This window comes from Amphibalanus amphitrite, unplaced genomic scaffold (genome assembly GCF_019059575.1).
Source record: "Amphibalanus amphitrite isolate SeventyFive unplaced genomic scaffold, NRLGWU_Aamphi_draft 000576F_arrow, whole genome shotgun sequence".
Classification (NCBI taxonomy): Eukaryota; Metazoa; Arthropoda; class Thecostraca; order Balanomorpha; family Balanidae; genus Amphibalanus; species Amphibalanus amphitrite.
The window spans coordinates 373501-385821 of record NW_024882070.1 but is presented as its reverse complement, the minus strand read 5'-3'; the positions used below and the strand labels follow the sequence as shown (position 1 = coordinate 385821).

Genomic DNA, 12321 nt, shown 5'->3' with positions numbered 1-12321 from the left:
CTGCTCGTCTATCCTTTCTTGATGTCCACTGAAAATTTCAAGTTTCTGTGATTTTTGGTTTCGGAGATATGACCTTGTTTTTCAGGTCATGTCATGACCCAAATGGCCAATTCTCAACATCTTGCGTTTGCCATTGGCCTTGTGAGCTTTTGACACCCTGATTTCGGCCTTTTTTGTCAGTCTTACCTCCCACCTATCATGGAACATGTTGTTCGACGATGTACAGGGGTCAAGGTCAGGGTCAAGGTCAACCTAGGTCATCTAAGATAATTGCGTTTTAGGCAAGCTGAATTTACTTTTTGTGAAGTTTTTTGACTGCATTTTTGGTAAAAGCTTCTCAGATCATGATTTCATGTGATATGGACCCAAAAACAATCGGTGCACACCTCAGTATACACACAGACACACACAGACATACAAACACATATAATTGACCTTGACCTAACTTGACCTGAAATGACCTCAGCAGCAAAATTCTGGTCGGATAGTGTGACAAAGAGGTTCTAGCTGGCTTGGCACCAGAAAATAGCATCGTCATCGGTATTTGATAAGCAGCGCACTTGATATCCAACGGTGACCCAAAACAGCAACATTTTTTAGTTTGACCTGACCTGGAAGGTCAATGACTGACCTGAGAAGGTAAAACTGGGTATCATTGGATTCGTCTCTTCCCAAAGAATCTTTTTGGTCTTTACTGCTAAGCTTTATCTCCAACAGGAACGAAATGGCGCGGGGGGGGGTGGCAACCCCCCCCCCCCCTATGTGCGTTCTAGGATGGGAAAATGGCATGTGCGGGCGAGGGTTAATAGAGCTCAATTTTTGATCCCTTTTCTCCAGCCTTTTGCTTGAAAGCACACTATAGCCTGAGATATTTCTCATTTTTCTCATCCGCCCATTTTACCATAGTCTATGTACTTTATGTCACCTATTATGAGGACCTTAGCACTTTTAGCTTTCCAACGACCTATTGAATGTAGCATTTGGAAAAGTAAACCGGACAAAATATCTCCTTAACCCTCGCCCTGGCAGGGCATTTCTCATAACACGGCCTGGCAGGGGGGGGGGGGTCGATGCGACCCCCCCCCCCTCGCGATTGGCTCCTATGACACCTAGAAACACCAAATTTGGTAGGTAGGTGGGCCCCCTAGAGTTCTCGCCCCTGTGCAAATTTGGTTGCTCTAGGTCAATATTTAGGGGGGTTTTGGGGGTATAAATGTAAAAATTTCGCTAAAAACAGGTCAAAAGTTTTTCGCTTATAACTTTTGATCTAATTAACCCGCGCCCCAGTGGCGGTCTCAGCCAACTTCGCCCTAGTGGGGGGGGGGGGGCATATGTTACCACCCACCTCTAACTCAAAAACTAAGAGGGATAGAAAGACGCGGTAAAAAGCAGTCGATAGATCTCAATGTGTACGTTTGAAAGTATTTCAGTCATTTTTCACCTTAGAGCAATATTGGGGTCACCAGAGGTCATCAAAGGTCAAAATTTGCCAATTGTCATGATATTTTTCAGAAAACATGCCGCTATCTCAGGAACTATGGTAGATAGAAAAACGCATGGAACAGCAAACGATAGCTTTTGAGCTCTTCTTTTGAAAACGTCATTATCAATATTGACCTCAGGTCAACGGTTTAGCCTCCAGAGGGCAAAAACTCCAAAAATAGCTGTTTTTACGAAAAGTGTTTTTCGACAATAACTTTTGACTACAAAAAGCCACGGCATTTCTATAGCCAGAATCGTGTTCCCCTCGCCGAGACGCGTCGAATGAACTATAATTTGACCTTGAAAGGTCAACTTGAAAATTTGACCTCAGGTCAAGGTCATGACCTGACCGGAAAAGGTCATGTTGCATATCAGTCGATGCGTCTCAACAAGACAAACACAATGAGACCATCCCCAGCGTTCTATCTCTTTCCAATCGCGAGTTATTGGCAAAAAACTGTTTGTAGCCTCAAGTGACCTCAGATGACCTGTCTAGAGGCTATCAGCAAAAATGACACCTTGGTCATCACGAGTGGACTAAATCATTGTGATTCTGAAATATTTGGACTGTTCCTATGCGTACACACGGATCTAGAGGCATTTTCATTTTTCTCCATTGCCTTATAATGGTAAGGTCACGCCACTGACCTGACCTTAGGTCACGGATATAAAAAATCCGAGATATACAAATTGTAGGCGCCCATAACATCATGCAATCCACCAAGTTTGAAACCTTTCTGACAAACACTGCAGGCTGGACATGATTGCAAACTTTTTTTTAGGCTTGGTCAGTTAACTTGACCTGGTGACCTGACCTGACATGACCTGGGGTCAAAAATTTCACACATTGTCCAAAATTGATGTACAAAAAGCTACCCCAAGCGGCGCGGCGCTACGCGCCGCGCTTTTTTATTTACACGCGAAAAACGCGACAGGGTGGTAACATATGCCCCCCCCCCACTGGGGCGAAGGTTAAGATAGAGCAAAAAGAAAAGCACCAGTGAACTCAGCACGTCAAGGTGCGTCGAATGATATACTTTTTAGCTTGCTTAAGTGTACTTAAAGTTTTTCTTAAATTTTAAGTAAACTTAAATTAATAAATTAAGTTAAAGTTAACCAAATTGCATCATATCGCATATCATTCGATTCGGCTGATCACCAGGAACACAGTGATACCCTTTTTGAAGCTCTAGCGTCATTATGTGCCAAGTTATTTGCAAAAACGTCATTTGACCTCAGTTGACCTCATTTGACCTGACCCATGGATAAGTACACCAAACAAAGAAGCACCAAGTGACCTGCTGTTAAGTACTGTGGTTTCAAAGCACAAAAGTGATAGAACGAAGCGGATATCTCCAGTATTTTCCGAATTTAGTATTTTCCCATAGGCTTAACATTACGACGTAATGACCTCTAACTGACCTCAGGTCAGTGACCTCAAAAAACCCGAACTATATGTTATACAACTCGGTGAACTTAGCACATCCTGAAAGTTTGAAGGAAATCAGTGCAAAACTGTGAGTTGGACAGGTGCAAAAAGAAAATTGAAATTTGACCATGACCTTGTACCGGTTTTTCTGACCTGGTGACCTGACCCAAGGTCACCCGGACCTGAAATTTTCAGGTCATATGTAAAAAGGTTGCCCCATAGGCTGTGCCAAATTTGGCGGCGCTGCGCGCCGCCGTTTTTACGCTATCTTCGAAAAACCTTAGGGGGGGTCGCATCGACCCCCCTGCCAGGGCGAGGGTTAAGAAAGTGGCCTTAACCCTCGCCGGCCGAGGGGGGGGCGGGTGCCGCCCCCCCATAGGGTTTTTTCGCGATAGCTCCGAACACGCTGGCGATAGAGAGCTGAAACTTGGCATACCTGACCTTTGATCCAAGCCGCATCTTTTGACACCAACCGCATTTTTGGGTCAGGTCAGGTCACTGACCTATGACGTCATAAGTGAACCTCTGCACGGTCTTCAGATGTCGCAACTTCGCAACGCCCTCACTGCCACAGGAGATGTCACAGGGAAATGAAACTTGCAGGATCTAGTATCCATTATGAGTTCCACAACTTGTATATCTCGGATTTTTCCTAAAGGTCATATGAGGTCAGGTCATTTTCGTGACCTCACCATTATAAGTCAATGGGGAAAAATGAAAACTGCTATTTTGGCGCCGGGAACGATCTCCAACTATCTCAAGCACACAGAATCGTGATTTTATGCACTCCTTGCAAGGTTAGATGCGTCACTTTTGCAATGTTGACCTTGCGTGAAAGGTCATATTAGTTTTTCGTCAATAACTCTTGATCAAATTGAGCTAGCGAGTCGGGAAAGCCACCAATGGACTCAGGAAGACCTGCCGAATCGAATGATATGCGACATGACCCCTTTCGACCAACTTCGTGACCTGGGGGTGCTGACCTGACCTTGACCTGAGGTCAACACCCCAAGTTGACCTGACCCGGACAAAAAGTATATCATTCGACGCGCCTGAGCGAGACAAACACGATGCTGGCAAAATCGGCGCTCTGCGGCCGTTTTTTGCGAAGTTATTCACCAAAAACTGAACCGTACCTTGGGGCACTTGACCTGACCTCAGAGGTCACCGGTTGACCTAGGACCTTAAAATCGGGTACCAATCTCTGCGTCTCGTAACGGCGCACACGCTCGTTTTTTCCGCGACGCGCTAGCTCCACCAGGGGCGAAACGGCGAGGGGGGGTCGTACCCGCCCCCCCCCCCCTCGGCCGGCGCGTATGTAGAAAACCAATAGGTCCGGCGAGGGTTAAAGAGGAAAGCATCCCATTGTTAAGGATAGGTGCATTTGACCCCATGGGCTGGTTCAATTGACCCTCGCATCGGGGTCACTTGAAACGGGCGTAGAGCTGTTTTATAAGCATGCGTTTGGCAGCAAAATATGTTTGAAACATAATTTTACATATCTTAAAATAAAGCCAAAAAGTATATTTTTTTCATAGTATTGTGCATTTTTCGATATGACAACTAGATCTCGCTGTGCATGTCAACATATAAAAAGTGGTTCAACTGGCCCCGCTCTCCCCTACACCTCTTTCTGGTCAGTTAGGTTGCCTGGTATCCACACATTTTTCAAGTGACTGCTGTTCGAAAACAACGCGAACAAAACTATACAAGCAACACATTTATTAACCAGCGCCCTGGGGGGGGGGGGCTGTTTTTTGCTCCCCCTCCAGACTTTTCAAAATATCTCCAGAACCGATGCGCCTATCGTCACCAAACTCTCAGTACCCTCCCGGGCATCAATTTTACACATTGTGACCATTTTTTTCCCCGAAGGCTATGATAGGTTGGCCGCAAATGACGTCAGGGTGACGTCATGTTCTGCCGTTTTCGACCAAAAAAAGGTTTCGCGGGAAGAGCTGTCAGGCCTATAGCTTTGAAGATACAGAAAAACGTTAAAGACATAAAAGGTGTAGGCGATAGGCGGCGGCCGCGGCCATAACGGCCGGAGCGACACCAGCGCCACCATCGGCGGCTGGTCGGAACTATCGCAACGGATCGCACGTTAATTCAAATTATTTAGTAACGATACGTTATGCGTCAACGAAACCTTTCCTGAAAATTTAAGAAAAATGCATTTAATATTATAGCTTAATTTCATGACACATCTCGCGATGTAAATAGATATTTTAATGGATAATTTGATTAGTAAATAATTGCATCACTTCAATTAACTAATAATATCATTGTACATGTTTCGCATTCCATAAATGCCCCACCGGAATATGAAAGCCCACAAAGTAAGCTTTCTAAAAATGTGTATTAGTTACAAGTCAGTGATGGCTTATGCTACTTTTGACGCGATTGTTTTCGTCATCGGTCGATATAACATACACTTTTACTATATTTCAATGCGTACAACTCAGTCAAATTTGAATATTACGTTAACCCGCGCCCGGCTGGGGGTCCTGGATTTCCACGCCCTGCTGGGGGGGGGGGGGGTGTTTGAACACCCCCCCTTGTAACTCGGCTCCTGGGCTACGTAGCGATACGCGGAAGGCGGCGTTCGAAAGAGCGTCAAAAATAATGACGAAATCACTTCGGTCAATTTTTTGGTCAGGTCAAAGGTCAGGTCACCAGAGGTCATTGAAGGCAAAATTTCGCCGATTTCCAGGTCGAATGTCGAAAATTTCCAAGAAGCCAACGCATAACTCGGGAACCAATAGAGCTACAGCGCCGCGGAAAAGCGCATTCGATAGCCCTATTAACGCCCTTTCTGAGTAATTCCTCAGATTTGACCTAACGTCAACGGTTTTGCCTGCAGGGGGCAAAAACTGCAAAAATAGCCGATTTTTTCAAAAACAGTTTTTCTGCAATAACTTTTGACCCAAGCCTTGTACGAGCTTACTTTTACCGGCAACGTGTTCCTCTCGTCAAGACGCATCGAATGAACTATAACTTGACCTTGAAAGGTCAACTTGAAAATTTGACCTCAGGTCAAGGTCATGACCTGACCGGAAAGGGTCATGTTGCATATCAGTCGATCCGTATCGTCGAGCTGAACACATCTAAGGCGTTTTCATCGCTCTAGCATGCCTCTATCAAAAGTTATTTGCGAAAAACTGTTAGATACCATTCGTGACCTAAGATGACCTCAGGGCATAAACAAGGGTCACGGACACCATTTTCATGTTCCGTGTGTCTAAACCACTTGTAATTCGGTGTTTGGGAGTGTTTATAATGTCTTGCATCCAAAAGAGGCGCATTTCAATTTTCTCCCATTGACTTATAATGGCGAGGTCGCAAAATTGACCTGACCTTAGGTCATCGATATCAAAATTCTGAGATATACATTTTCTACATGCTATTGCCCTTAGCAATCGCTGAAAGTTTCAAAGCCATCGGTCACTCGGTGTAGCTATGACAGACATTGAAAGTTTTTATGAGGTGAGGTCACTTCAAGTGACCTGGTGACCTGACCTTGAATGACCTTGGTCTGAAATTTTCAAAACATGTGTAGAATTGATGTATGATAAGGTGTGCCGTTTTTGAGATATTCGCGAAAAACCACAAGGGGGGGGTGTTCAAACACCCCCCCCCCCCAGCAGGGCGCGGGTTAATGCCCCAGTAGATAATTAACCCGCGCCCCACTGGGGGGGGCTATTTATAGCCCCCCCTCCCGTTTTTCTGCAATAACTTCCAAACCGCTTGACGGATCGACGCCAAACTTTCAGTACCTTCGGCTGCATCAATTTGACACCTTGTGTCAAAATTTGAACTTCGTAGCTACCATAGGTCGGCCGGAAATGACGTCAGAGTGACGTCATGTTCGTCCGATTTCGACGCAAAACATTGAACCACGGCAATCGCTCCCAAGAGCTCAGTTTTTAAGCTAGATCCAATTTCCTTGCATGAAAGGACTCAGAATTGACCGCGCTATCAAACTGCTATCTCGGATTTTCCAAATTTTGAAAATTTTGAAAATTTTATATAATAATATTCAAAATTTATATTTTTAGATTTTTTTTTCAAAAAGTTTTTGGCTTTTCGAAAAAACCGGAATATATGTGACAGAACGCATTATTATGACTAACTCTAGCAAGTTTTAGCTAAATATCTTCAAAAATGGCAAAGTTATACGCATTATTGCAAAAAATTCACAATTATCAATTTTTCAAATCAATTTTTCAGTACGTATTTGACATCGTACACCAATATGAATGGCACTATCGTGTTCCTGAGCTCAAACTGCATCCAATAGACACCTTTTTTGTTGAAAAATTTTAATTTCAAAATTTGACCTTTTTTGACCTGAAAATGACCTGACCTAAGCTAAATTCGACTCAAAATGACCTCGAATGACACAGACGACATCAAATTCGAAATCTATGGCCTAAATGGACCATAAAACATGTGTCACGTGACCGACGCATGATATAATATTTTCGTGACCTGTGATGACCTGACCCTGACCTGAAAATCAAGGTACAAGTTTGGTACCCTCAAGGTATCCAGAGCATCTGTTCACGAGTGTGGAAACCAAAAATGAGCCTGATCTGACTTGTAAGACGGCGGCCAGAGCCCAAAATGTGAACAAGCCAAAGTGCTAATAATTTTTACTTTGACCTGACCTGTGACGTCATCGGTGACCTCGAGGTCAATGAAATTAGGTTTCGCTCGACAGTTTTTCCGGGGCTATCAGACGCCGTTTGAATTTTGACGATCGGCCCAGTAGTTTCGGAGTTAGGAGGGGGGGCTATGAATAGCCCCCCCCCCCCCCCAGTAGGGCGTGTTATACACAGACCCCAGTGGGGCGCGGGTTAAACATCAATTAATTGCCGTTCGAATGATGTTACGCATGCCTCAATGGTGCCTACCCTAAGCTGCTTTTTTCTCGTGTCTTTATGAACAAGCACTAGGCAAAATTGTGGTATCACCATAATTAACTAATAAAATTAATGAATAAATGACACCTTCGATAAATGCCCCACCGGAATACGAAAGCCCACAAAGTAAGCTTTCTAAAAATGCATATTAGTCACAAGTCAGTGATGGCTTATGCTACTTTTGACGCGATTGTTTTCGTTATCGGTCGATATAACATACACTTTTACTATATTTCAATGCTTACAACTCAGTCAAATTTGAATATTACGTTAATGCCCCAGTAGATAATCAAACAGCAATTAATTGCTGTTCGAATGATGGTACCCATGCCCCCATTGCGCCTAGCCTAAGCTGCTTTTACCCCGTGTCCTCATTGCCAATCACTGGGTGCAATAGCGGTCTCAGGCCTTATCCGGGCAAAAATGATTTTTAGGGTGAGGGGACAAACGCTAAAGCTATTTCTTTCAAATGTGGCTACTTAAACGTTTCAAATAAGAGTAAAATTGGAGAACTTCACTTACCTGAACATAACTTACTTAATCTTAAAAATTGACTACCTAATCAAAGTATCAGTAGGCATGATCCAAACATGTAGGTACCTAGACATGGCGGCGAAGATACCTGTCAGGGTGCGCCGCGGGCCAGTTATTTTCATGTTCAATCTCTTCATATTGACGCAATCAACGTCGCGTAAATAAAGAATGTATATTCTTCGCAGGTAGCATATCAATACATTTATCACAAATCTAATGCAGTCACACTCACATATACACATTTTGACACGCACGCTCACGCACCAGATTCTGATGCGCCAACATTTTGATAGGTGCACATTCGCTCGCAATTCAAGTCACATAACAATTTTTAGCTGCCTTCAACAGTCGGCGGCCGTCCTGCGTCAAGGCATGTTGCATTCCGTCCTGTTTTTCAACAGGTTGTTGGGCAAACACTTGCATAGATTCTACCCGCCCAGTAGTTAAATCACAAACATGAAATAACTGAATACGAAGAAAAAACGGGCCGATCATGGACAACAAGAACACCGACAGAAACATTTTCATTAAGTTCGCAACCTCGTGGCGAAGTTAATCGAGATCACGACTTATCGTCCTATAGGTTCATGACTTTTACACACTTTAGAAGTAGCAGTCGCAGCTGCATCCCGCTTTGGAGGCCGAGGAAATCCATTGCAGGAGGGCAAAAACAAGAACAATATGATTTTGTGACGGTCGGCTTTATCTAAATTACTGAACTCCACTTTTCGTCCCGAACAGTGATTTTTCCTCGGCATGCTATTTTACTCTGAATGAACTCGTGACTCGATGTTTAGGAATTTCGCGCCGATTGAAGTTCGTCGGAAGCACGGAGGACGTTTCTTTGTCTAGGACGAGTGGTACGCGTGCCTCCATTGCGTGTAGCCCCACTGCGTTTCCAGCTGGCAAATCTCGGTGCTGACGATGTCTTTAAGGTCCACTTAACGTTGATGCACGTAGGTGTCGCACTCATCTGGAAAGAAAAGCCAAATTGTCACAAAAACATTTTCTTCCGTGTCACTGTCATTCACCAGAATACTCATATTCAAAACCCCTTAGCCCTAGGTAAATAGATATTATGAGGAATTTCGGTCCCCACCAGTGAAACTTCACACTCATGCGTGAGCAGCCTGATGGTAATATTATAATTTGTAAAACAATAAATACAAACTGATAACTGACACTGTCACTACTATGAATCAGCCCAGAAAAAGAGCATATTACCTAGGTACTTGACAAATGGGATACCAATTTCAAAGAAAGTAAGTCAATTTTTCAAAGCAGCCTGAATTAATATATGCAGGTTAGAAGTATATGCCTACTATCTGAGAAGGTAACAAGCAGCCGTTTAATGAAGTGGGTTGCAGACTGCAGAGCCACCACAACAATTCTTGAAACTGCACATGAGTGACACATGTTCTGATTTCAGCAGCATGTTGTAATGAGAATGACATTGGGTGGTAATGGCATACTAATAAATTTAGTAGCCACTACTTGTTACATCAATGTTAAATAGGGAAGATCAATACATACTTGGGAAGCTGATGTCAAAGGTAGTTATGAAAGAATCACTTCAAACAAGTTATGAAAATGTTGTGAAAGGGTTCCAAATAATTTACAAAAGGGCAGTGTCGAATGACCAGAATGAGTTATGAAAATTTTGCGAAAGGGTTCCAACAAGTTAACAAAAGTGTTGTTTGAAATGAGTTATGTAAAGGCTGTGAAAGAGTTATGAAGAATTTGCAAAAGGGTTCCCTCAAAAGAGTTACGAAAAGGTTCCGAAAGAGTTACTAGGAGGTTCAATAAATACGAGAAAATCGCTCATATCTCCCTTAACCCTATTCCTGGCGGGCTCCGCCGGGACAAGAAACTGGCGGGGGGGGGGGCCGATTCGGCCCCCCTGAGATCTCGAGAACGAAGCAAGATAGCGACAAGCGGTAAACGGCATCGGATACGCACGGCCAAGATCTACAATTTTTACTAAGGTCATTTTCAGGTCAGGTCAAAGATGACGTCACAGGGGCGAAAAAGTCAAAATGGCGGCGCTAGATATGGAGAGAGTTTTTCTCGAATAACTTTCGAATTAGTCAAGATAGGAACAAACTAAGGGCATCATCGTGATCCTCTCGTCAATCCGCATCGAATGATATATATGTTGACCTCGAAAGGTCAAGGTCAAAGGTTGACCTCAGGTCACGTGACATCGAGGTCATCATGTATATCATTCGATGCGTCTTGACGAGCTGAACACAATGAGACCATCCACGCGTCTGTATCTTGTTCCTGTACGGAGTTATTGGCCAAAAACCTTTGGTGACCTTTGATGACGTCACATGACCTCACAGCTGCCCAACAGCAAAACAGACCTCAAGGTAGTGAAGGTTGATCGTATATGAAGTCATGTATGGTATATGGGGCCATTCCGACCCGTTTTAGTTGTAAAAACAGGGAGTTGATTTTTCCCCCATTGACTTATAATGGGGAGGTCGCGAAATTGACCTGACCTTAGGTCACCGATATCAAAATTCCGAGATATACAAATTGCACATACTGGTACCCTAACTAAACCCTGAAGAGAAGAAATTGATCGGTCAAAAACTCTAGCTCTGGCGTGATTGCAAACTTTTCTGAGGTAGGGTCACCAAACCGCCTCTGGTGACCTGACCTGAGGTCAGATCAACTCAAAATTTTCAGACATGTTGCGTAGAAGCCTTTTAGGAAAAGTCAGAAAATTTGAGCTTCCTAGCTCAACGCGTTTGGGAGAAATAACCAAAAAACCTCAGGGGGGGGGGGGCTCCTGAGGCCCCCCCCCCGCCAGGAATAGGGTTAAGTGTTGTCGTGGAGCAACAATGAAAAAAGCATGTGAAACTACGAAAAATTCTCTACAAACTGGCTATTTCAGATTTTCTTTCTGGTTGTATGTTCTGCTGTGGTGTCGTGACGAAATGGACCATGTTTTAAAGCAACGTTCAGTTATTGAATTTTACGTTAAACTCGGCGAAACATCGGCCACTGTAATCCACCGGAAACTGCGCGAAGCCTATGGCGATGATGCACTGGCGGTATCTAGTACAATGAGTTAATGAAGAGATTTTATGAATGAGATATGAAAAAGTTGTGAGAGGGTCACAAATAATTTATGAGAAATTTGCTTTGAATGAATTATGAAAGGGCTGTGAAAGGGTTACAATAAGTTAATGAAAAGCCTTTTTCGAATGAGTCAGGAAAATGTCGCGAAAGGGTTGCAAATAATTTACGAAAGGGTTATTTTGAAAGAGCTATGAAAATATTGCACATAGTTAAAAGTAAGTTATGAAAGGGTTACTCTGAATAAACTATTAAAAGGCTGAGAAAGGGTTACCATGAGTTTACGAAAGGGTTGTTTCAAATAAGTTATGAAAAGGCTGCGAAAGGGTTACGAAGGGCTTGCGTAAAGGCTTAGTGAAAGGGTTGTGACTTCTGACCTAACAAGTTGCGAAAAAAAATCACAGCAGCTTTAGGAAAAGAATATAGAATGGATAAAGAAGTAACAAATTTTGTTGCAACAAGTGAGGAACGATGTCACACTAATGGGGCTATAATTATACTCAGAAATAAACAGCATCTCAATCTAGTCCATGAAGACTCAAGAGCATGCTGCACTTAATTGGTGGCTTACCTCGACATCACTGGCCGACTCACCCCTTCCACTAGATTGATCGGGGGATTAAACACCTTTTTCAAATAACGGAAACCCAGGCAATTGCCTAAAACCCAGAAGAAACGTTTGAACCGCTGGAAATGCCGAGAAATTGGCGGCAATATACAGGGAGGACACACTGCGCAACAAATGTCTCATAAGCGCATGGAACGTATGCAGTTTCTAAAGCTCTTGATAATATCAAGAACATGTTTTTTTTCTTCTAATCCCCATCTGGCCAAATGTCCGCCTTTACACGGGGCCTGCACCCT

At 43.6% G+C, this 12321-nt stretch overlaps 1 protein-coding gene and 1 long non-coding RNA gene across 2 annotated transcripts in view; both read right to left on the bottom strand.

Annotated features, from left to right (window-relative positions):
- Positions 1-12321, bottom strand: part of LOC122394155 — a 70578-nt gene that overhangs the window by 17292 nt on the left and 40965 nt on the right. The gene's annotated exons all lie outside the window — the stretch shown is intronic.
- LOC122394152 lies at positions 9228-12179 on the bottom strand. Its single transcript, XR_006258806.1, has 2 exons — positions 12029-12179; positions 9228-9343 (listed from the first exon to the last, which is right to left on the bottom strand). It is a non-coding gene; the product is annotated as an uncharacterized LOC122394152 (long non-coding RNA).